At 45.9% G+C, this 22,077-nt stretch overlaps 1 long non-coding RNA gene across 5 annotated transcripts; it reads right to left on the minus strand.

Moving 5' to 3' along the window:
* Positions 1-15: 15 nt before the first annotated feature.
* LOC141569338 (uncharacterized) lies at positions 16-20,268 on the minus strand. 5 transcript variants are annotated; one of them, XR_012492867.1, is made up of 5 exons: positions 19,081-20,268; positions 15,203-15,490; positions 14,614-14,873; positions 12,750-13,353; positions 9,767-11,283 (listed from the first exon to the last, which is right to left on the minus strand). It is a non-coding gene; the product is annotated as an uncharacterized LOC141569338 (long non-coding RNA). The 5 variants fall into 5 exon arrangements; XR_012492868.1 differs by lacking the exons at positions 9,767-11,283; positions 12,750-13,353 and adding an exon at positions 16-157 and having other exon boundaries at positions 19,081-20,248; XR_012492865.1 differs by lacking the exon at positions 12,750-13,353 and having other exon boundaries at positions 19,081-20,247.
* Between the last annotated feature and the right edge of the window lie 1,809 nt (positions 20,269-22,077).

Raw genomic sequence — 22,077 nt, forward strand, 5'->3', positions numbered from 1 at the left:
TGTCATTCATTTTATTTTGTTAAAGAGTCTTAGTTGTGTAATAATAGACAACATCCTTCGGTTTCTAAGACACGGATTTTCTGTGAAAATTATTTCAGCTCTTCCTTCCAGGGCAGGGGGCTGAAGATGGCTCCTGAAGGTCCCTCATGGATGCAGCCTGTTAAGAATAAAGGAGATAAATGAAGGTCCTTCTGTCCTTACCTCTGTCAATTAACTCTGATGGGTGACAGAGGACACTGTGATGCCGTAAGTGGGAAATGGCACGTGATTAGTTGTAACCCTTGAGATGTTCAGTCAAATCCAAACCAAATGCCTGGATTTGGTAGTTTGGTTACTTTGGTTTCACAGGATGTGTATCTCCAGCTCCATGTATATCTCTAGTTCTGTCCTGGTCCATGTGTCAGCAGTGAGAGAGAGACAAAGGAAATCTCTAGGCTTCCAAATACTTTATTTATGGGCACAGAAGCTCCACGGCCAGCGTCATGAGGGCTCATATAGAAAGTTTCCTTCTGTTCCTTAGGAGACAAGGACCCTGTGGGATCCGGGACCCTGAGTAATGGACACTGAACCAACGTGTGAGAAACAACCTCTGTGCCGACTCGACGTGAAGAATGGCTTCAGAAATCTCTAACAAATGGCCTGATGCCTACATTGACCTCATTTCTTACACACACACACCCACATACCCAGAAAAACTTGCTTTATTGCCCTATACTCCTGGTAGGCTATGATTCTTGGTTTTAGTTCATTTCCTCTCAGGCTAGGCATGAATTATGATCCATTTCAGATAAGATAATTGTCAAAGGACAGACAAATCACAGATAAAAATGTTTCCTTCTCCTCCTCCTCCTCCATTCCCTCTGCAAATTAGTATATCCAGTAAGAGGATCTGGGGTACTATACCCACGCAATTATTTGGAGCTTTTGAAGTTATCTGAACATGATGTGCCTTGTGAGGTAAAATCCTCCTTAAATCTCATGGAGAAGTCTGCATCGCAACTCCTAGTGTATTTTGAAAATCTCATGAAAAAGAATAACATTGTGGGCTTTGCTAGTGTTCTAGTACGGTGAGTGAGAACGATGCTTTATATCAGTGGTCTTTTTGGTCTTGGGAACCTTTTCACTCTCAAATATTGAGAGCCCTAAAGATCTTTTCAAAAAGTGGGTTATATCTACTGATATTTATCATCTTAGAAAATTCATGGAGAAAAGTAAAAAACACAACAATACACAAACACACTTTCAGTAGCTGTCAGAGTGATGTCACATGTCTAGGAGCCTCTGGAAAACTCCACTGTACCCTTGGCAGAGAAGAAAAATAAGAAAGGCAGACAACCTCTTAGTATTATTAAGAAAATAACTTTGAGCTCACAGGCACACCAAAAAGGATTTCAGAGACTCCCAGGGGTCCCCAGACCACTTTGAGAATTTCGGTGTAGACAATGTCCCGTTGCATCTCCAGCCGTCCAGGGAAAGGAAAGCTGGGGCGCTGTAGGTCACCCACCGAGTAACCTGGTCCCTTCCTTAGCAGAGGTCTTAGAGAGAAGGCAGCAGCTGGTTTTCAGAGTCTGATGTTATTAATGTTTAGCCTCATTTACCTCCCTGTCCTCACATTGTCTACTTGACAACCTTAATTTGGCTTCTCACGTAGTGTCCTGGTGGGAATAGAGTGGATTGTCCACAAAGGGAACTCTAGTTCTCTTTGAACTCTCATTTCTCTATGTGAACGCTTGTTAGTTTGTTTGCTTTTGGTTACGTAAGAACGCATTTTCCAGAATTTAGGTCCAGACCTGGATCCACCGTGGCCTTAGCACACGAGTGAAGTCCCATCAGCAGCTTTGTTGAACTGCTAGTAGTTGGTGAATTTTCTTTTCCCTTTACTCCTGCAACCATATCCTGAACAGTAATGGCACTGGGGGGAGAAGGTCCTAAACTGGGAAGTTTGGCTCTTGACAAACTTTTCCACACAACCAACCCTATCCTGCCATTTCTATTTACATTTGCAAAGAGATCTACGTGGATGCGGCCTGATTTTTCTCTACCAGTAATAATGTGTATAAGAAATCATCTTATGCATGCCAAACTTTGCTTCTCTTTGCACTGTGGGGGTCAAATACTTAGGTCTGCCATCCTCCTGGTGCAATCTTCTCTGTACTGAGTTGGTTCCTTGGAGATAGTCATTGGGTCTTGTCCGTTGTTATTTTACCGACTGCATGTTCCTAAGCTTCATTCAAAAATCTCTCATAAGTGGGACCATTTCTTCTCTATAAAAATCTACTCGTAATGTTATTCCTGGTTCAAAGTCATGTACAGCTCAAATTAATTTTTTTTATCATAGTTCATCTTGGGTAGTTGTTTTTGTTTATTTGTTTTAAGGCTAAGACCTGATTTTGCTTCTTTAAAAATATATGGCTCTCATGATAATAAAAATCCACAGACATGAGTCAGACTTACTCCTAGTTTTTCATCTTTCTTCACCCCAACAGGGAACTTAAAAACCAATCAGTCAGCGGAATTTCTTTATTGCCAGGAATGGAGAGAAATGCTGTATTTAGGAAAATCCTTGCTGTAGCTTTAAAAAAAAAAAAATTAAGGACACAAATCAAGGCCATTGTCACCTCCAGCCCCAGTTTGACCTGGGGAAATCCTGCAGGCCTTTACTGCCACGTACCCTGCTCAGTGTCACCCATCTTTTCCCAGGCCCCTGACTGTCAAAGCTCAGGGAAGGCTGCCAGGGGCTTGCTGTGTCCTGGCATGTATCTGAGCGGCCCTAAACATGTCCAAGAACCATATAACTGCATGTAGCAGAGTGTAACAGATTTGGCAGAACTGCCTGGTCTCCTCTTGGGAAGGCTCTGTTTGGAATGTCCTAATGGGAGTCGTTCGCTGGGCTGGGGGAGGGCCTGGGGACGAGGAAGGCATTACCCAATAGAGTTTAGAAGCTTTCCAAGAAGAAGAGGAAGCACAGAACTTGTTGCTGTTAACAAACCTATGTACTAAAGCCTTAAGAATCAAGATTACATTAGAAAAATTTAGAAATGGGAAAATTGTCACTGCTCTCTAGAGAGACCAGGGATAGATGACCAGTCCTGTTTCAGCCATGCCCCCCCTCAAAGCCATCTTAATTTAGTACTTTACCGAGTACTGTCCCTGTTTCACACATGTAATTCTTGTGTCTCTAGAAAAATGTATAACGTAATGAGGATGTGAACAGTATCTCACGCTGACGGCATATCCCCGCAGGAGAGATCCTTAGAAGGAAGAAAAGTCCATTCCTAGGTTGCCAGGCAATGTGATATTCGGTATTAGGACCCTGCCTTTGAGGAACTTAGCATTTCCGTTGGAGAAATAACACATAGGGAGAGCACGTGGCCAGGCCTGTATGTGACTAGCACGAGCTACTCCCCACGATGCCCCAAACCCCCCGGTGATTACAGCAATAACATACTCCAGGGTGCCCGCCGTGGAGCTCTCTGGACAGGGACAAAGATGCAATTGTGTGACATTGTCAGGGAAATGGTCAGCGGAGACCTCGCCATAGTCACCCACGTAGGATGTTATCTCTCGTTCTCTGCGAAGTCTTTGGCAAGACGTCTAACTGCCTGGCCAGTGAAGTACAGAATCGTGACCTTAGGCACTGGCAGGTGTTTGCTGTTTCAAGGAAAACTGTTCCTAAAGCTCTGGGGTTTGGCCTCCACTCAGCCCTGTGTGGCAGAGATCATCCTGTGGGACGTCACATAGCCAGAGAGTCAGGACACACTTGCTTCCTAAACTGTCCCATTGAGAAAATTGCATAAAGGGTAAAATGTGCACAAAACAATAAGAACGACAATGGTTAATGTTCGTGGGCTCTGAGAAGTGGCCAGAGGACAGAACTTGGCAGAAGGAGAAAACTTTTAATAGCATAACCTTATTAACTCTTTGAATTTTAAACCGCAGGAGTATTTCCTGGGCCCCAAAACAAAACAAGATAAAACAAACAAAAAAACCTTTTTAAAGTTGCCGGGGCGGGGGTGGGGTTGGCTATGGAGCTTTTGAACTGGAAACCCGATGAACTATCATCACAATCATTTGTCTGCCTGATGCACAGACAACCCCGTCCTTGAATCCTACCAGGTTCAGGCAAGCATCCAGTTAGTTAGAAGATAAATTTTATCTCTAGCCCTTGGAAGTTTTGCTACTGAAATGCTCGTACTGGCAAATAGTAACAAATGCTTCCGTGCTTATGTAGCATTTGAAATCCTGCAAAGCACGTTTCCTTGTTGTTCCTCTCTCTCTGCCTCAAATTTACCATCGTTCTCTGGCCATTAAGCAGCAGCGATGATGTTGCACATGGTGCCATCCATTTAACACATGCAGTCCCTCCCGGGGCACCGTGGCGAAAATTCCTCCTATTAGTCTAACAGGTACCCCTGGTTCTTATTTCGGCGCTGCCTACATGGGTCTAGTCTCTCTCTGTACAAAACCCTTGAAATAGTTGATGGCATGGCCCATGCTCCCTTTAGTCTTTCTTACACTTAGGGTCCCCAGGCTCTTTTGCCAGTATGGCACAGGCCACTGTTTAATTATTTAATACGTAATCATCCCAATGGTGCAAACCACCCTCCACACTTACAAGGATTGATTGGTACCATAGCATCTCTGACCACAGGAGAAAACACTTGTTTTCATTTAACATTTAGAAAGCTGATGCTTTAAACGGACCCTTGTCAAACCCAAAGGGTATGCTGTTTAGGGGGGAGGGGGGGCACGTGAGCATTTCTGGTGTGGTGACCTGCTGAACACTGGTGGTGAGTTCACGTCTTTATAATAACCCTACAGAAAAGGTCGGGTTGTTATGCCCATAATATGAATGAGGAAGTTGGATCTCACCAAGACCCGCGCCCGGGTTCACACCAAGCTGGGAACTGAACCTAGGTCCTTCTGAGCTCGTAGCTGAAGCTCCTTCACGTACCTCACGCTCTAACTCTCTGATTGTGAACAATGAAACTTTGTAGAGTTAAGTTCAAAATAGCAATTTCCTCTGTGGAATTATCTACCTGCTCAGGGGTACAATTGGCTGCCAGTCACACATAACCAAGCCTCATCTTGTTGGGTTTTCCCAGGGAGGGAAATGCCACGTGCTTGCTCCAGGCAGAAGGCTGTTCTCTCAGCCTGTTCCACATTCAGGGTGACAGGCTTGTGTCATGCCTTTGGAATGGGAAGGCAGGGAGGGGCCAGCGGAAGCCAGGTCCTGGCACGAAACTTGCCCACCGGGAGAGACACGGCTTGGGAGGTGGGTGGCAGAGGGTAGGAAGGCAGACTGGACCCAAGAACATGGCAAAGACAGTGAACAAGTCTTATACCAGTCAGCCCGGTGCTTTGGACGTTACCTGGAGCCCTGAGAAAGTGGAGGAGAGCAGCAGTGGGAGGGAGGAGGGGTGTGTGTGGAGGGGGAAATGTCAGGGCTGGAGTCCATCATCTGGCAAGTCTGGTTATCTGTGGTTAGGACCAGTCACTGAACAAAGGTCAGGGAGGGTGCCTGCAGAAGGGAGTCTGGCCGGGACAGAACCGGGAAACCCAGGGGTTCCCATTAGGGCCATACCATGGTCTATTGGGGCTCGGGGGAGAGGCAGTTAGAAACTGCGCTCAATATTGAAATAGTCTGCGTCTATATGTTTACAATAACATATGCTCGTTGTGTAATTCATAGAAAATAGTGAAAGTAAACCTAAACAAATTCTTTTTAGCGGGATGTACAGTATCTGGACTCTAGCTGGAAACTATTAGCTATCTTTTGCATAGTAGTGAATTTCAAGGGTGTTGTGAAGTTTTTACGTTCAGTAAAAGAGGGCATCTGTTTCATTACCGAGAAACCTTTGCAAAGCAGAAGATAAATAAGGAGTGTAGGTCTGGGGGCAGGCCTTACTGGCCCCCAAGGCAATGAGTTAGCCTACGGTTGCTCTCCATTTGCTAACCTCTAATTCAATAAACATGCACTGAAAACCTACTGAGCAGCAGGGATTGGGTTGGGTGCTGTGGCTACAACAGAGACTATGGCCGTTCTCTGCCCTTGAGAAGTTTGTGGTTTATAGGGCGGTAGAGGTAGGCTGGCAATCACACTAAAACGTTAGACATGCTATGATGGAGGTCTGCTCAGGTAGCAGGAGGGGTCTGTAGCCTGCAGGAGGGGTGGGGAGGCCAGAGATGGTTTTCTAGCAGAATCGTCCCTAAGCTCATTTTAAAGAGCCTGTGGCACTGGATCTAGTGGGCAGGGACAGCCTCTGAGGGGGTGAAGGACCATAGGGGTCCTGGGCTCGAGCTCTGCTCATGCCAGCTGAGTCCCCTCACCTACAACACCAAGGTGGTACCACAGTGCCTGCCTTATAGGGCTGGCGTGAGGATTACTTGAGGTAATCGTGTGTGGCACCTTGGCACTTAGCTCTCAGTAAATATACATTAATTAATTAATTTAATTAATTGGAAATGCAGTATGACCTGATGGGTCTGAAATTGTGTTTGGAAGGCTCCTTCTGTGCTTAGATGTTCCCTTCCCAGACTGGTCTAAGGTTTTTAATATCTTCACCTGTCAAATATTACACAACAGTCAATAGGGGTGATCTATTAAGGAATTGACAAGTAGGTGAGAAACGTGGCAGTGTTGGTTTTAAAAGGCGTTGATGTTTAACAAGAAAGTGTCTCAGCCCAATACAACATTTGCTCTCATTCACTCACTCATTCATTCATTCATTCAATATTTGACTTCCTATTACGTAGCAGGCGCTATGCTTCACGGGTGACCTACAAAGATGATTTATACATAATGCTTTTCTGTAGGAACTCAGTCTAATGAGAGAATCAGACATGGAAGCAAAACATCACTACACCCTCTGAGCAGTATGACTGTAAAGGTACATGCAAAATACCCATTAGGACATTATTGGGCGTGGATGGAGGAAGGACCAGTTGGAAAGAGACAAGTTAGAGTGTTTGCAATAATCCAGGGGAGTTTGGTACATCTGGATACTATCTAGCTAGAATGTACGGTCTGGCCCTGGGAAGCAAGGTCTGAACTGGAGGTTCATTTCGATGAGTCACTGGTCTAAAGGTGGTGTTTGAAGGTATGGACAACAATGAGGTGATTCAAGGAGATGGTGTCGTGATACCGTGTGAGAGGAGAGGCCTCCAAGTGGGCAGGCCTGGAGAATATCAACGAATAAAGAACAAGAAAGAGAAGGCAGCCAGTTAAACTGAGAAGCAACCAGGAGAGCGTGTCCCAGCAACCAAGGACAGAAAGAGTTCTAGGACATAGGAGGTTACTAATGGTACCAAATGCTACACGGAAGTCAAACAGGAAAGGGGTGAAAAGAAGTCACCGGATTTCGTAATTAAGATGTTAGGCGTCACCTGAGTCAGATTACTGGGGGTTGAAACTGGATTGCAGTGAGCTGAAGAAAGAAGGAAATTAGGTGATGAGGAGGAGAAGCGAGGGTGAAGAAGAGATATCTTTAATGTGGGAGCAGATAGGAGTCGATTTGAAGGCCCGCCCATGAGCACCTGAGCACGCTACTGCTTTGTTTCTGGCAAATACGTTTTCTGGTTTAGGAATCTGATGGACCACATTTGAAAAATGCATCCTTTCATGTTCCCTGACACCTTTCTTCTCACTCTCAGGACACCCACACCAGAGGTGCAGGGACTGCAAAAAGAGTGAATCCTGCTGTCGCTCAGGATACTCCTCCAGCGTCCTTCCCTCTGCCTGCTCCCGTCCGTCTGCCCCACACACCAGCTCCCCTCCTTCCTGACCCACTTGGCTTCACGACTTGGCTCCCATGTCTACAATCTCTGAACCTTAGACTGTTTGCTTTGGGCCTGGTAACGGGACCTCTCTAGCCGTTACCAAGCAGAACAGGCTGAGCCCCGAGAATACCACTGGAAGTGCCAGCAGTGACCCATCCCCTGTTCACTCACTGCAACTTATTGTGTAAGCCCCTAGGATGAGTCAGACACTATTTGCAGCTCTGGAAGACACTTGCGAAGAAGGAAGCCAGAGTTCCTGCCCTTCATGGAACTTACATTTCTTGGGGGGATAAAGAATGAACCAGTGGTGGGCCAGGGCCCCCAGGTACCCTCCCTTGCAGGGAAATAACTTGGAGCCGCACACATTGCACTGTAGCTACACTTTGTAAACCCTTGTAGCCTCTCTCCTAGCTGTGCTCAGCTTTTGACGTGCTCGGGTTCGAGGTCTTGCCAGAGTCAGGTCTCTTCCCTGGGCATTCAGACTCCAAATGGCCAGCAGCATGGTATCAGCCAAGTTAGATTCTTATTCTCTGCTGACTGTAGATTATGAACTAGCCTTTTCCTTTGTTGCCATGTCTCTTCAGTGGCTTTCTCCTCTATGGTGGAATCCTCATTCCACATCCCCACCTTCCATTCCATCCACAAAGTGCTAGACGTTCTGATTAATTACTGTATTACTATACCCAATCTAAGGTGCCATCAATAAAAAGATGTGCCATTATTTTATGTATGAAGAAAGAAAAAAAATGCCCAAGATGAGAAGTCTAACGGGAGACCCCTACAGAAAGCTGAGACACCAAAGGGCTACATCCTCAATATAGAGGTAAACAAAGCACAAGCTCACGGAGAAAGAGGAAAAAAATCCTGCCTGCCTCAGTCTTGGCACTGGGGCCGGGGAGGGAGAGTGAAAAATATCTCATCTGAGAATTTGAACTACAAGCTGGTGCTCCTCTGCGTGGTCTAAGTTCACACGACTAGTGTGGCTCTAGCATTCTCAACCGGAGAATTTAATTTGAAGTGGTGTCAGGGTGACTGGCAGAAAAAGGCAAGGTAAGTCCACAGTACCAAGGCCCAGTACCTATATGATGGCCGCCTACTTTACAATAATTAAAATCGGTACATTTCTAAAGCAACCACAGGGCACCAGGCATCTGGTCGACCTCACTGTGTACGGATTTGGACTGTAGGCTCTTTCCTGTGAGTTTAAATGATAAACATAATATTTTGTCTGTTGTGACCACTCCAAGGTTACAGATGGAGAAATTAAGGTTTATATCGCACATCAACCGTGGCACTCGGAAAAACAAAAAAACATTTCTTTTTCCCTAAAAGATGGGAACTTGTCTGGGTCTGGCGTCTTCAGCTCTTCCTGAAATGAAAGGAGGCTGGATGGTGGCTTTTATCAAGTATCACGCTGGCATCTACAGATAAGAGGATAAGCTGCTGGAGCCATGAGCCTTATTGGTTGACAGAAGCTTCCTAGAGACTAATTCTTCACAGTCGGAAGTTACAGATGCTGGCAAAGCTTTTGAGAGGAACCACAAAAACTACTGTAAAACAGGAACTAGGTGGAAAGGGTAAAATTCTAGGTTTTTCTACTAGAAGGAATCCCAGAGACCATCTAGTCCAATTCCTCAGGCCATCTGGCAGGGCCGTGATCATATCAGATCTTCTCATGGCTCAACTTTTCATACCTCAGATCTCTTTTTAAATGCCATTTCCTCAGAGAAGACCCCCTTGATTATCTCACCTATAATAGCCTACTTACAACCCAGGATGCTTAATCCTTTCTTCTGCGTCTTTTACTCCTAGCAATTATCACTATCTGATGTTGCCTGAAATGATTGGTTGTCAACTTGCCTTTTTTCTCTCTTCTCCCTAGAATACAGGGACCTTGTTCAATTCCAGAGCCAGAACAGTACGTGGCCCCAAATAGAAACTCAAAAATACTTGTTAAATGAGCAAACAGTAAATGAGTCAATGAAGAGAGGGACAATAGCTTTAATTATTTCAATATCAGGCCAGTGGAATTCCACGTCAGGTTTAGACTTGGTTTTAAGTGATTCATTTTCTCTGAGGAACTAGCTGTGATGTTTCTGTACCATGGCTCTTAGCACAGTGCCTACCATACATCCATTTCTCAATAAATGTTTGCTGGATAGAATGATATACATCCCATGCCCCTCAAGGATGAGATGCCTAATTCTTTGGAACAGTGATTAAGCTTATCATCAGGGGATAAAGACATATGTGATGTTAGTGACAACAGCAAAACAAAGTTGGGAACTACACACAGATTTTAGGTGATATGAAAAATTGAAACATGAAAGAATTAAAGATTTCAAATAACGTTTTAAAAATGAGGAGTAGGAAATTGCCAAGACTAGGAGTTGAGTGCAGGAGGACTCTTAAAGAGGAAGGAAGGAGGGATTTAAGATGTCCTGTTTGTCCATGCTCCTCTCATCCTTTGTTCAGTCACCAACGGAGCTTCTAAAATCTTCTGGGAGGGCTTTAAAAATAAGCGCCCTTTCTCCTTGGCTGGAGTGCCTGTGGATCTGCCCTGAGAATGAAGGATAAACCAGGTGGCTTTTTCAACATCTTCCAGCCTTACGACACTCTGAATTTGGACGCTGGAACACTCTCATTCGTCCTTCAGCCGACATTTACACAGTACCTGCTAAGTGCCAGAGAAGAGTCAGGATCTTTTTGATGGCAAGTGATGGAAGCACAATTCATACCTTAAAGAAAAATAGAAGTCCACCTGAAGGGTTCTGAGTTTTTTCCCAGAGCAACGAAGCCACAAGTTGGACAGGGAGACAGCAGACCCCAGGAAGCAGGGGAGCCAGGGACCTAATTTGGTGAAGATTCTTTCTCCAACTTTTCCTTCTTCTTGGATGTTGTCTCTTTCCTTCTCGTGTTGTAGACTGTTTATTGCAAGATGGTGGAAAACCTAACTATGGGCATCTTCTAAGCTTTATGGCTCATAGCTTTTGGCCACTTTAGTTCCAAGCCCCAAAATGCAGGACAAGGCACGTAGCCCAACTTGGAACGGTACCTTTTCATCACATAATCAGTTATGACCCTTTGGGGTGGGATTAAATAAGAACTCTGTAAAGATGAAGTGATGGGGAGAGAGACACAATTTTCAAAGGGAGCAGGTGAGGCTCGGCCAGCAATCCCATATCAACTCATGAAGGCCTGGCACTGAGTTGGACGCTGGTATGACGAAGATGACTAAACCTTTATACCTGTAAAACCAAGGTGCCACCCACTGTTTCACTACACAAAAATGCTGTCAGTAGCACCTTCAGAAAGTCTGGATGACATGCTTCCTTTAGGAGCTGCTGAGATTGGCATCTGTCTTTGAGAAAGCTGCTCCCATTTTCTTTGTAAAAGGCACATCCTGTCTCTCCAGTTCAGAAGGTTGACCTATCACTTGGAGTTAGTGATGACTGTGGAGGTGAAGGTGACAGCTGAGGAACTGGTTTGTCCACTCTTAGGAGTCTGAAAAAGAGGTCATTACGACACGATTGGGGATGAGCAGGATGAAGTGGGAAATAAGCCAAGTAGATGGAGAGAAAGACAGAAAAGGAGGCGAGAAAACAGAAGAGTGTCATTAATGGCGTTAATGTAAAATTAACTCCAAACTTCACTTCCTCTGAATGTCTTCCTCCATTCAGGAAGGAGAAAGATAGTCTCTCCTGGAAAACACTGAGAGGGAAAAGCTTTTTGATCTGGGACTCTCTGACTGTCCCTTTTGGCTGTGTCTGCTTAGCATTTCCCCAGAGCAGTGCCTCCCTGGAGAGGGGTTATGAAACTGAATGAGCTATTCATGCCTTAGCTTTGTTTCCATGGCAACTGATTCTCAAGCATTACGTTTGGGTCCTTATAACTTAGACCTTCCCAAGGAGGAATTTGTATGTTTGGGGTAGGGATGGAGTTGGCTTATGGACACATACCTGGGCTTTTCAGAGATTCTCTAAAGGCCTGACATCTCTTGTACAGATATTTGTGTTTTTAATGCTTAAAGCAATAGCGATTTCTTTCCCAGATGACTTAAAATCAAAATTCTTCAATGTTCTTTTTAGAAAATGGCCACAGTACAGTAACACTTGTGGGGAAGGAAGACATCTTTCTCTACCCTTCCAGGTTTACTCGGCTGGCCTAATAATTAAATCGTCATGAAACAGATTAATAAGAGAAAATAACCAAATTTCATTACATATGTATACATGGGAACTCCACATGCATAAGAGTGTTAGAGACGCCATATACAAGAGAGGTTCAGATAAAAAGGTAAAATGAGGTCTATATGACATTCTCAGCTAAGGGTGAGGTAAGGCACTTGGGGCTTCAAAGGGGAGGAAGGACGGTAAGAAGAGCAGATGTTCGGTAATTATATGCTTGCCCTGCCATATAGATAGGTGGTGAAAAGCTGTCTCTGGTAATAACTCTTATTATGGGAAGACCCCCAATTTAAATTCTTTTAGGTAGTTAAGGGAGGAGCAGAAGTTCCTCCTAAGCCCTCAGGGTCTCGATTGCCTTCAGCTCCAAATAATCCACATGCCCATGTAGCCTGTTATGGGGGCCTGTTATGATCCCCTACACCCCCAAATAGGCCTTTAACAACAACACAGACTCGAGTGTACCTAGTTATTTGTCAGTCGCCTGGGAAAGTAAGAGGAAGTAAAGCCCAGCTAGATGGCCCACGTTAGGAGTACTTTCTCCTCTCTGGGGACCAGAGGGTCTGTCCAGACCTGGAGCATTTTGGGCAAAGGAGTGTCTTAGGATTTCCTGTAACTCAAGAGATCCAATGGCAAGAGCCGCGGAGGAGATGGAGGTGTTCAGAGAGGTGAAGAGGACAGACACACATATTGTAGGCATATCATGACTGACTTTGAGCTCCTCCATGAGGCGTGAAGGAAAAATCCGCGACTTACACATCTCTCCATATCTAGCCAGTACAGTACCTGGCACACAGCGGCTCCGTAAATGTGAGTTGATTGGAAGAGGTAAAGGCAACCGAGTATTATTTATCCAGTGCTGGCTGATAGCATTTTCTAGTTGTAGGCATATCTCAGGAGTTACACACAATCTGGGGCTTCCTTAAGGCACAAGATTTGCTCTCTAGGATTGAAAGAAGTCCTTCTTTTTATGTTTTAACTCTCCCTCATTTAAGTCTGGTTTGATGTTCCTTAATTGTGCTCCTTGGTAACTAGGAATTTGATTCCAAAAACACTGGCTCCAAGTGAAAGAGAGGAAATGCGCTTCGAGGGAAATAGAGGAACGGAGCATCTCCTTCTGGGATCCAGAAATGGAGGCTGGGCTGGGAATGCCTGTGGGTTCCCAGCAAAGCTCAGGATTGAAAGGAAGGGAGGGAAATGCCTTGCAGAGGGGTCTTCCCGGGGGAGACAGGCAGCTGCCACAGAAAAGCAGCGTGCGGCCCATGTGAAGTTCTCTGCTTCCTTTCCGATTTGCAAATTCCCTCGACCTTAGATAATTGAAATCTGGGGTTTTCCACAAAGTCCGGCCTCTTATTTGTGCATGAGGATTGCTGAAGTAAACCAGCTTAAACTGGAAAAGCAACAAGGAAAAGGTAAGCAATGAGAATGACCATTCGTTACTGAGGAACGAACATAGGATGTGGTCATAGCTTCGTGGCTGAGAGCCGGGGCGCTGGTGGCAGCCTGACGGGGTTTGCCTCCTGATGCCACACTTTACTGCTGCCACGTGGCTTTGGGCAAGACTCTTGTGAGACTGAAACCCATTACATCCAGAAAAATGCTCACACCTGCCAGGCACATAATAAGTGCTTAATAGGTATCAATTAATTTTAGTATTATCATTTTTAAATGCTTTCTAAATCCTAATAAGGCCATTCTCCTGCTTAAAATACTTCAGTGGCTCCTTGTCGTCCCGCTATATAAAGTGCAGGTTCTTTCGCACGGCTTCCAGAGCATTCCAAGGCTGGCCTCCCCTTACTCATCTTCTGCCACTCCTCTCTGACCAACCCTAAGCTCCAGCTTTACTTGGAGCTCTTTGAAATACTGTACGTTGTTCTCTGACATCTCTGAACATGCTCTCTTTCTTCTTCCTGAAATATTCTTTCCCCACTCACTCACCTAGATAATATCTGTTTGTCCCTGGTATCGCCTTTCCCAGGAAGCCTCCCCTAACATGACCCGCTCGGCTGAGGGACCCTTCCCACAGGCTCTTCTATGCCCGTGTTCTTCTGCATCACATTTACTAACATACTCAGCTGCCATTCTTCCCCGCCCTTTCTCCCCCCATGAACACTGTTCCGTTGGGGAAAGAAATGGCATCTTGTTCTCCAGTGTATTCCCCAGCACGTATCACAGAGTAGGTGTCACCCTAAAATGCTTGGAATCTTAGAGGAGGCTTAAAAATAAGATTTCCTGTAAGAATCAGCAGAGTTAAAGAGCTGAAGCCTACCAGAAAGGTAAATGCATCGAGGGAAAACCTGTGATTCCCTCCCCACTGCCCCCCACTTCTGCACTCTCGCCCTTGGGGGCCTAGCTTCACTCCCTTATTCTTTTCCATTCTCAAGTTGCCCTTAAGACAATGGCAGGAGTCACATTTTGTGGTGACCCATGTCTCCGAGGCTGTTACCTGATCCTGCTTCGTTTCCTGTGAGCAGCTACAGCACCAACTCTGATCGTCAACAGAAAGTTCTGAGCAGTCAGGCCATCAGGTCCTTTTGAGCCGGTCATGGTTCTCAGAGTTAAGAGGATCCGAGGATTTCCACAACCTCTACCCTGCAGAGCCCACTCTGGGCCAGCCCGCACTGGATAAATAATGACCAGTTGCCTTTACCTTTTCCAGACATCCTAGAGGCCACAGTTGATCCTTTCAGTGCTCCTGGGGGTGGTGACGCCGTCCTGTTACACAATGATTGGGAAAGCGATAGCTCGAGGTCACTCGGCATCAGTGACAGGACCGGGAGACCAGACTCCAGCTCCAGCCAACACGGGCACTCAGGGTCAGTCACTTAACACAAGTTGGTCTCTTTTTCCCTTTGGAATGTTTCATCCTAGATACAGAGCTATGGAATTAAAACTAGAGCATGGAGCAAGCTAAGGAGAAAAAATCATATATTTGAATAAGATTTAAAAATAAACAAATGATCAATAGCATTTATGACATCCATGTGAACCCATTGCCAGCCATGGGCAAGGCACGAGCTAAAGCAAATGCCCCAAGTTACCCAGAGGACGTACCTACTGTGTCCCTTTAGTTGGCATGAAATCTCCCCCCACTCCCGCCCCACCCCAAGGATCCAGAGTAAGGTTTGGGAGAAGAGGGTGAGGAAGACAAGTATTTCTAAAGAACCAGGGGCTTGATTTCTCTGCCAGTTAGTAAAGATTTTATTTTGAGATGAATTATTTGTAAGCTTCTGAAATACCTTTCTTAGGATGTTTGGTCACGGCAAGTGGGAGGGACTTCAGAATATTTCCATCTTCAGTGTGAGTAGACCCAGAGGTCTTGCCTGTCGCAGCAGTAGGCAGAAGAATGGTTAGGGAGCTTCTCAGAGTGAATGAGGTCTCTTCCGGTGCAGCGATCAAAAGTCACCTGTCATTATAACTCTTGTACCTACTCCAAGGTCTGTCATTTAGTCGGTGTTCACCAAGTTTTGCTGAAAAATTTGTCAGTGCATGTTCCATGAAGGAATCATGGTCTCTTATTTTTAGTTCTCAAAAGAAAAAAAAAAAGTCTGAGTTGTAGCATTCGCCAATTTCTGTGCTGTAAATACTCCCAGCAAGACCGCTTTCAAACTGCCAATGGCTAAACAACAAGCTCGCGACATTTCTAAAATTTTAACCATCGGCTCTCGTGAGCCGCAGGAGTCAAGTCAGGCACACTGGTGCTTTGTGGGAGTACACTCCTGGCTCTGTGTTCAGAGGCAGGGCTGGACCGTTCGCAGTCTATTTCTCCCTCAGATGAAGGATGGGTGCCGGATAAAGCTGGAGGTGGCACAGGAACAGAAATTGTGCAGTATCGTGTGGCCTCCTGCCTAGACAAGCACCCTCTTGGTGTCCTGTGGGAACGGCCAAGGGCCAGGATACCATTCTGTCCCTCACCTGGCGTGAGAAATTGCAGAAATGCCCGCAGAGGTGCTGCTCCCTCTTCCTCTAAGCAAAGAAGAAAGAAACCTCAGAATTCACAAACCCTCGTCAGCGGGGCTGAGGTTCGTGTAAACAGGTGAAAAATGCTAATCCAGGTTTGGCGTGTACTCAAATCACAATTACCCATTTAAGATGTCATTGTCGTGTGGAGATTAGACCAAAAAGGTTGTTTCTAATTACGTAAATGCTCGTATCAATACCAGGAATACTTTTCGTGTGCTTTTAGCAATAAGCATTCTTTGGCAGGACAACTACATCATCATTTCGATTCTCCCACAGTTCAGCTCATTCATGTAGGGTTTGTGGAACGATCTATTTCTCACACTGCTACATTAACAGGGATTCCCGCTCCTGAGTGTATAGGATATGTGTTCTGTGAGACGTGTTTTGAAGAGACACACATATTCAGCCAGCATGACTCCTTTTCAGCCAATACATCCTGTCACTCTATACTCCGGACAGATCCGGAGCTGGACACAGGGGGCTCTGGTCAGAGGTTGCAGGAAAGTAGCTGGGCCCAGGTTCCACCTGAAGCATGTTCACTTGCTCCACCTCTGGGAGGTGGGAGCCTTGGGTGGGGGAGCAGAAGGTGATAGTCAGGCCAGCAAGGCTCTTGTAAGGGACACACCTCCTCTACCTCATATCAGGCAGGTCTCAGCCTATTCTCCTATGTATAGATTTAGTTCTGGCCCCTCACCTCAGTCTACTCTTTACAGGCCCCTTGATCCTACTCTCAGCTCTCCTAGCATTCACTTTGCTAATTGTTCTCTTTCTTCTTTCCTAAGATCATTCTTTGGAATTACGCTGCCTTGACTGGCTGGGTTGGTTCTTCTCAATGTAGCATAAGAGGTAACAGCAGAAACGGAGAAGTGGGGTAGTTTGTGCCTTTATCTCTTCCCTTGCTGGCTGCGTGACCTTGGGAAAGCATCTTGACTTCTCTAAGTCTCAGCTTCCTCCTCTGCAAAACAAGGTCATTGTGAGTCTCTATCTTATGTGTGTTGTGAGGTGAAAATGAGAATTTTCATGCCAAATTCCTAGCCAACGTCTCTGTGGTTGACACTTAAATATGTTCGCCATCCTTGACGTCACTGCTATGCTCGCTAGGATGGTGACTGTCAGCAGCAGTGGCCTTTCTGCAGCACAGTGTTCCCTGGACGGCCCTGGGTGACACCCACACTCCAGCTCCAGCCCGGCTCCACCTCCAGAGGCTCCCACGACCCAGGTCCCCGAGCAAAGCCTTACGTGCTTAATGTGAAGAGATGCTTGTGAAACCGATGCCAGACCTACCTCCAAGCATAGAATCTGTCCCATGGGATATCCTGCAAGTTTGTCTTAGCTAAGAAAATGCTTTACAGCGTTTTGATTTTGCCATGGGCTTTATGACTGCTGACACGCAAGTACGTCTCTTCTTCAATTTACATTTGACAAACACTGACTTCTTGGCCTTTAAAATGAATAATGGCCACAGTAATAGTGACGGTTATGACATAGCTTTATGGTTTGTTCCCCCTCTAAGAAGCTGAAGCAGGGATAGGGAAGGTGGCCACTTGTGCCTCTTGTAATTCAAGATCAGTCTGGAGTCCAGCTTGAAAGCCCTACCTTTCTTCACGTCCCTCCATTTGTTCTGGGGAAATAGCCAAGATACTGAAATAGGACCCATGCCACCTGGGTTTGTCAAATCAGGATGCCCTTGAAAGCTACCACTGAACTCATCTGCCAGAGCCTGAGGTCTGAGCTTATCTGTCAACAATGCCTTTGAATTTTCCAAGGTACATGAAAAGAGTGTCCATTTATGCAGTCATGTGCCACCCTGTATGTCAGGGGATGAAACCATGCTTTCTAGGTACTCCGACAGCACTTTACAGGCCCTTGAAAAATCTAGAGAAGGCAAGAGACAGCCAGGAATAAAGACCAAGAGGAGCATTTGGGGTTTTCCAGGTGGGCAGAAAGGCCACGGCCGAGGTCACCTGTGTTAGGATTCCCAGCATCTGTCCATTGCATTCCACTCTGTCAACACCCAGCCTATCTCCTTCCTCCTCCCAGCCCTTCCTCTATCTGTTTTCCCCCACCGCAATCACTCTGCAATTCGGTTCCCATCTCCAGTTTCAAATATGGGGAGGACGACATGTACCAAAGGGTTACTACGCACTTTGCACAGAGCCTGCATTCCATTTCCCTCCGATATTTCTTTTGTCACATGTTGGAACCTGCCTGTTGCTGTAAGGACTGCTCAGAGCTGGTCCAATATTGCCACCAGGGAGTCGCAATCCTCAACCCAATCCTTGAGCAGTTAATTTATATGTTACAAATTCAAATCCAGTTTTGTGATAGCACCTTAAGGATTATGATGTACAAATGGCAAGGGGGAGAGCCAAGAGATGGACGGTCCCCAGAGGTCACCTTGCCCAGAACCAGGCTGCACAGCCCAATTACAGTGTCCCTCACAGAGCTGTCTGGACTTTGACTGAAAACCAGATAATGGGGTTGCCTCTTCAGAGGAAAAAGGAGTATCATAATATATGTTTTTTGCTCCTTTAGAATTTCATCTTGTTGCATTTATCACCTAATTAAAAAAGTAAATTATTTTGAAAATGCCTTCAGAGTAAAGGGACTCATTACTCCACAAAGCAGGCCATTGCTTTTCCGTTGGTTGGCATAAGCAGGAAGTTGTTTGTCCTGTTGGGTTGAAATCAGCCTCTGTTTCTACTCTGCTATCCATCCCCATAGTAAATACAGCCATGCGCCACTTAATGACAAGCATAGGTTCTGAGAAATGTGTCGTTTGGCGATTTCATCGCTGTGCCAACATCACAGAGGCACTTCCACAAACCTAGAGGGTACAGCCCACTACACACCTAGGCTGTGTGCTATGGCCTATGGCTCCTGGTTACGAAGCTGTACAGCACGTTACTGTACTGAATACTGTAGGCAGCTGTAGCACAATGGTAAGTATTTGTGCACGTAAACATATCCAAAGCACAATGGTAAGTATTTGTGCACGTAAACATATCCAAAGCACAATGGTAAATATTTGTGCACGTGAACATATCCAAAGCACAATGGTAAGTACTTGTGCCGTAAACATATCCAAACATAAAGGTACAGTCAACGTACGGCATAAAAGATCAACAATGGTCCACCTGCGTCAGGCACTTACCAGGAACGGAGCTGGCAGGACTGGAAGCTGCTCTGGGTGAGTCGGTGTGTGAGCGAGAGTGAGTGTGACGGCCTCGGCCATGACTGCTCGCTGCTGTAGGTTTCACAGGCACCGCACACTCAGGCTTCACGAAATTTATGAAATCAATGTTTTCCCCTTCAGTTACTAATTAACCTTAGCTTGCTAGAACTGGTTTACTTTGTAAACTTGTAAATTTTTTTTAACACTTCAACTCTTTTGTAATAACAGTCAGCTTAAAACACGAGCCCATTGCACAGCTTTACAAAAAGAGGTTTCTTTATATCCTTATTCTGTAACTTTTTTTTTTCTATTTTTAAAACGTGTTTATTTTTACTTTAAAATTCTTTTGGTTAAGCACTAAGACACAGACACACACTTCAGCGTCGGCCTACACCGGTCAGGGTCATCAGTGTCAACTGTCGTCCGCCTCCACGTCTTGTCCCACGGGAAGGCCGTCAGGAGCAATAACACACATGGAGCTGTCATCTCCTGTGACAACACTGCCTTCTGGAACACCTCCTGAAGGACCTGTCTGAGGCTCGTCTTGAGGAGGTGTCACTCTTTTCAGAAATACCTCCAACGTGGTTTGCCTGGGTTGTTTCTTTGTTTCATCAGAGATTTACTTGTAAGCACATACGGCCCTACGAACGTTCCTCTCTATTAATGAAAACCTTCCAGTGTTGGGCCCATGTTTTCAAACTTTTTAAGGAGCTTGTTGAGGTCAGCAAACGTGTCTGCTAAACCCTTCGCTGTGAACTTTCATGGCGGTACGTCGTCTTTTTCTCCTGCGGTTTCCTTGCTCTTACCTCTTCTTCAGCTACGTGTTCCTGTCTCAGGGCCAACAACTCATCAGTGCGCATCCCAGGAACCCCATCTCGGGGCGCCTCAGCATCTTCTCATGCACACCTCGGTTCTCTTGTGTTTGCCATCTCAACTGTAGCCTTGTTGATTTTTGCCACTTATCCTTGCTTGGCAAATCCTTAGAAGTCATGGATGAATCTCTGGAGTGTCTTCTTCCAGATACCGCTCATACACTCCTTGGTGACATCACCCCAAGCCCAAGCAAGGTTCTTGACGTGGTCATAGATGGTGTAATCCTTCCGGAATTCCATCGGTGTCTTTTCATTGTCTTTCTGGGTTGCAGCAATAGCGTGGGCAAAGGTCCTCCTCAGGTAGGAGGCCTTACAAGCTGCTGCCACTCCTTGGTCCATCAGTTGGGTTGAAGAAATGGTGTTTGGAGGGAGAAGTGCCACTGTGATATGGGGATGAAGGTCACCAATACAAGGAAGGTGGTGGGAGCATTATCAACAATAAGCAAAACCTTGAGAGGTGTGTTTTTCTCCAACTACTGCTTCTCTGTTGCATGGGCACAGCAATTCAGGGGGTATCTTGGGAGAGGAGCTGGGAGACTTCCTGTTGCTCCTGTAGCACATTAGCAGTGTGGGCTTATTGACATGCTTGGAGGCCCTGGGTTCTCACTGTATCAGAGGGTCTCCATTTGCAGCCTGCAACACTGCCCCCAAGCAAGACTGTTACCCTGTCCTTAAAAACCTGCCATTGACTTGGCCTCTTTATGGATGAAAGTGCTTTCAGGCACCCATTTCCAGAAGAGGGAGTTTTCATCCATATTGAATATTTTCTTTGGCAAGTGATTTCCCTCTATAATCAGCTTATCTAGAGTTTCCTAAAATGCTTCAGCTGCCTTCACCTCAGCACTTGCGGACTCACCACTCACTTTCTCATTGTGTAATGAACCAGCCCATGATCAACTGCCACCAGCCTGGTGCTGTGCTCAGCTCTGGGAAATCAAAGGTGAATGAAATATTTATGTCCAGGTGTTGAGGGCAGGAGGCAGACAAGTAAGCAGGCCACCAGGCCACAATGGGATAAGAACTGAGGCCATGAGGGCACCGAAGTCGGGCTCCTAATCGGCCTGGGTGAGGAGTGAGGTTGGAACGGGAATCAAGGAATCACCTAGGGGAGGTGACCTCCTGAGGGCTCAGTAGGGATTGGCTGATCCAAAGACAGGGCTGGCTGTGAGGACAGTGTATCTGCTGGGAGGGGAGAGAGAAAGCGGGTTAGAACTGACTGATGAGTCGTTGTAGTCAGAATATTTTCCTTCTAGCTGCAAAGTTCCGAAGGTTTGATCACCAGTATTTTCACTCACTTTAATGATGGTGGTTAATACCCTCGAGTATCCACATTTGGCTTAGGTTTAACGAAGGCCCTCTATCCTGAGCTGTGAAAAGAAAGCTTCACATGTGTGGAGGTCAGGAAAAGCAAAGGCCTGGTCTCCATCTCCTCCCCTCTAGCTCTGGTTGAAAAACAAAGGCCGCTAGCAAGGGTCAGTTACGCTGGAATGTGCTGGCGCAGATCGGGTGCTTGGGGCAGTCTGTCTCCTTGGTTTGGTCTGGTGAGCTTGCAAACTGTCTGCATTCCCCACAGCTGCCCCTGTCAGGTCTCACAGGACTCCCTGTCTAACCAGGCGCACACATAAGCCATTGCTTTTGTGCACACTTCCTCCTGCCGCCTCCCCCATTCCCTCTTCTCCACCCTCACATGCCCCCCAGGCCCTTGGAACCTTGATGGCTCTCTGGAGACAGAAAGTCTGCAAGAGGGGGAGCCTGATCTCTTGTGAGGAGACTGAAATGTGGGACAAAATGCGGGATGTAACTTATGGAACTTTCCTGTAGGACCCAGATGGAAGCCAATGGTTCATCCTTTTAGGCAAGTCCTTAAAATTCCCCAAAGAGCGGAAAGGACCTTCAAATCCTTGTTTCCACAGTAAAAGTAACCGACAGTCTTAGATGTTCAAATGAAAGTTTAACATAGTTATCTCCTTGAATCCAAACAATGGTCTTATGAGGTGTTTACTGTTATTATCCCTCTCTGTGCCTCAATTTCCTCATCTGTAAATTGGGGGTAATAATAGCATCTACCTTCATAGTCTTGTAAGGATTTAACAGATAAATAATA

This window comes from Rhinolophus sinicus, linkage group LG17, assembly GCF_036562045.2.
Source record: "Rhinolophus sinicus isolate RSC01 linkage group LG17, ASM3656204v1, whole genome shotgun sequence".
Classification (NCBI taxonomy): Eukaryota; Metazoa; Chordata; class Mammalia; order Chiroptera; family Rhinolophidae; genus Rhinolophus; species Rhinolophus sinicus.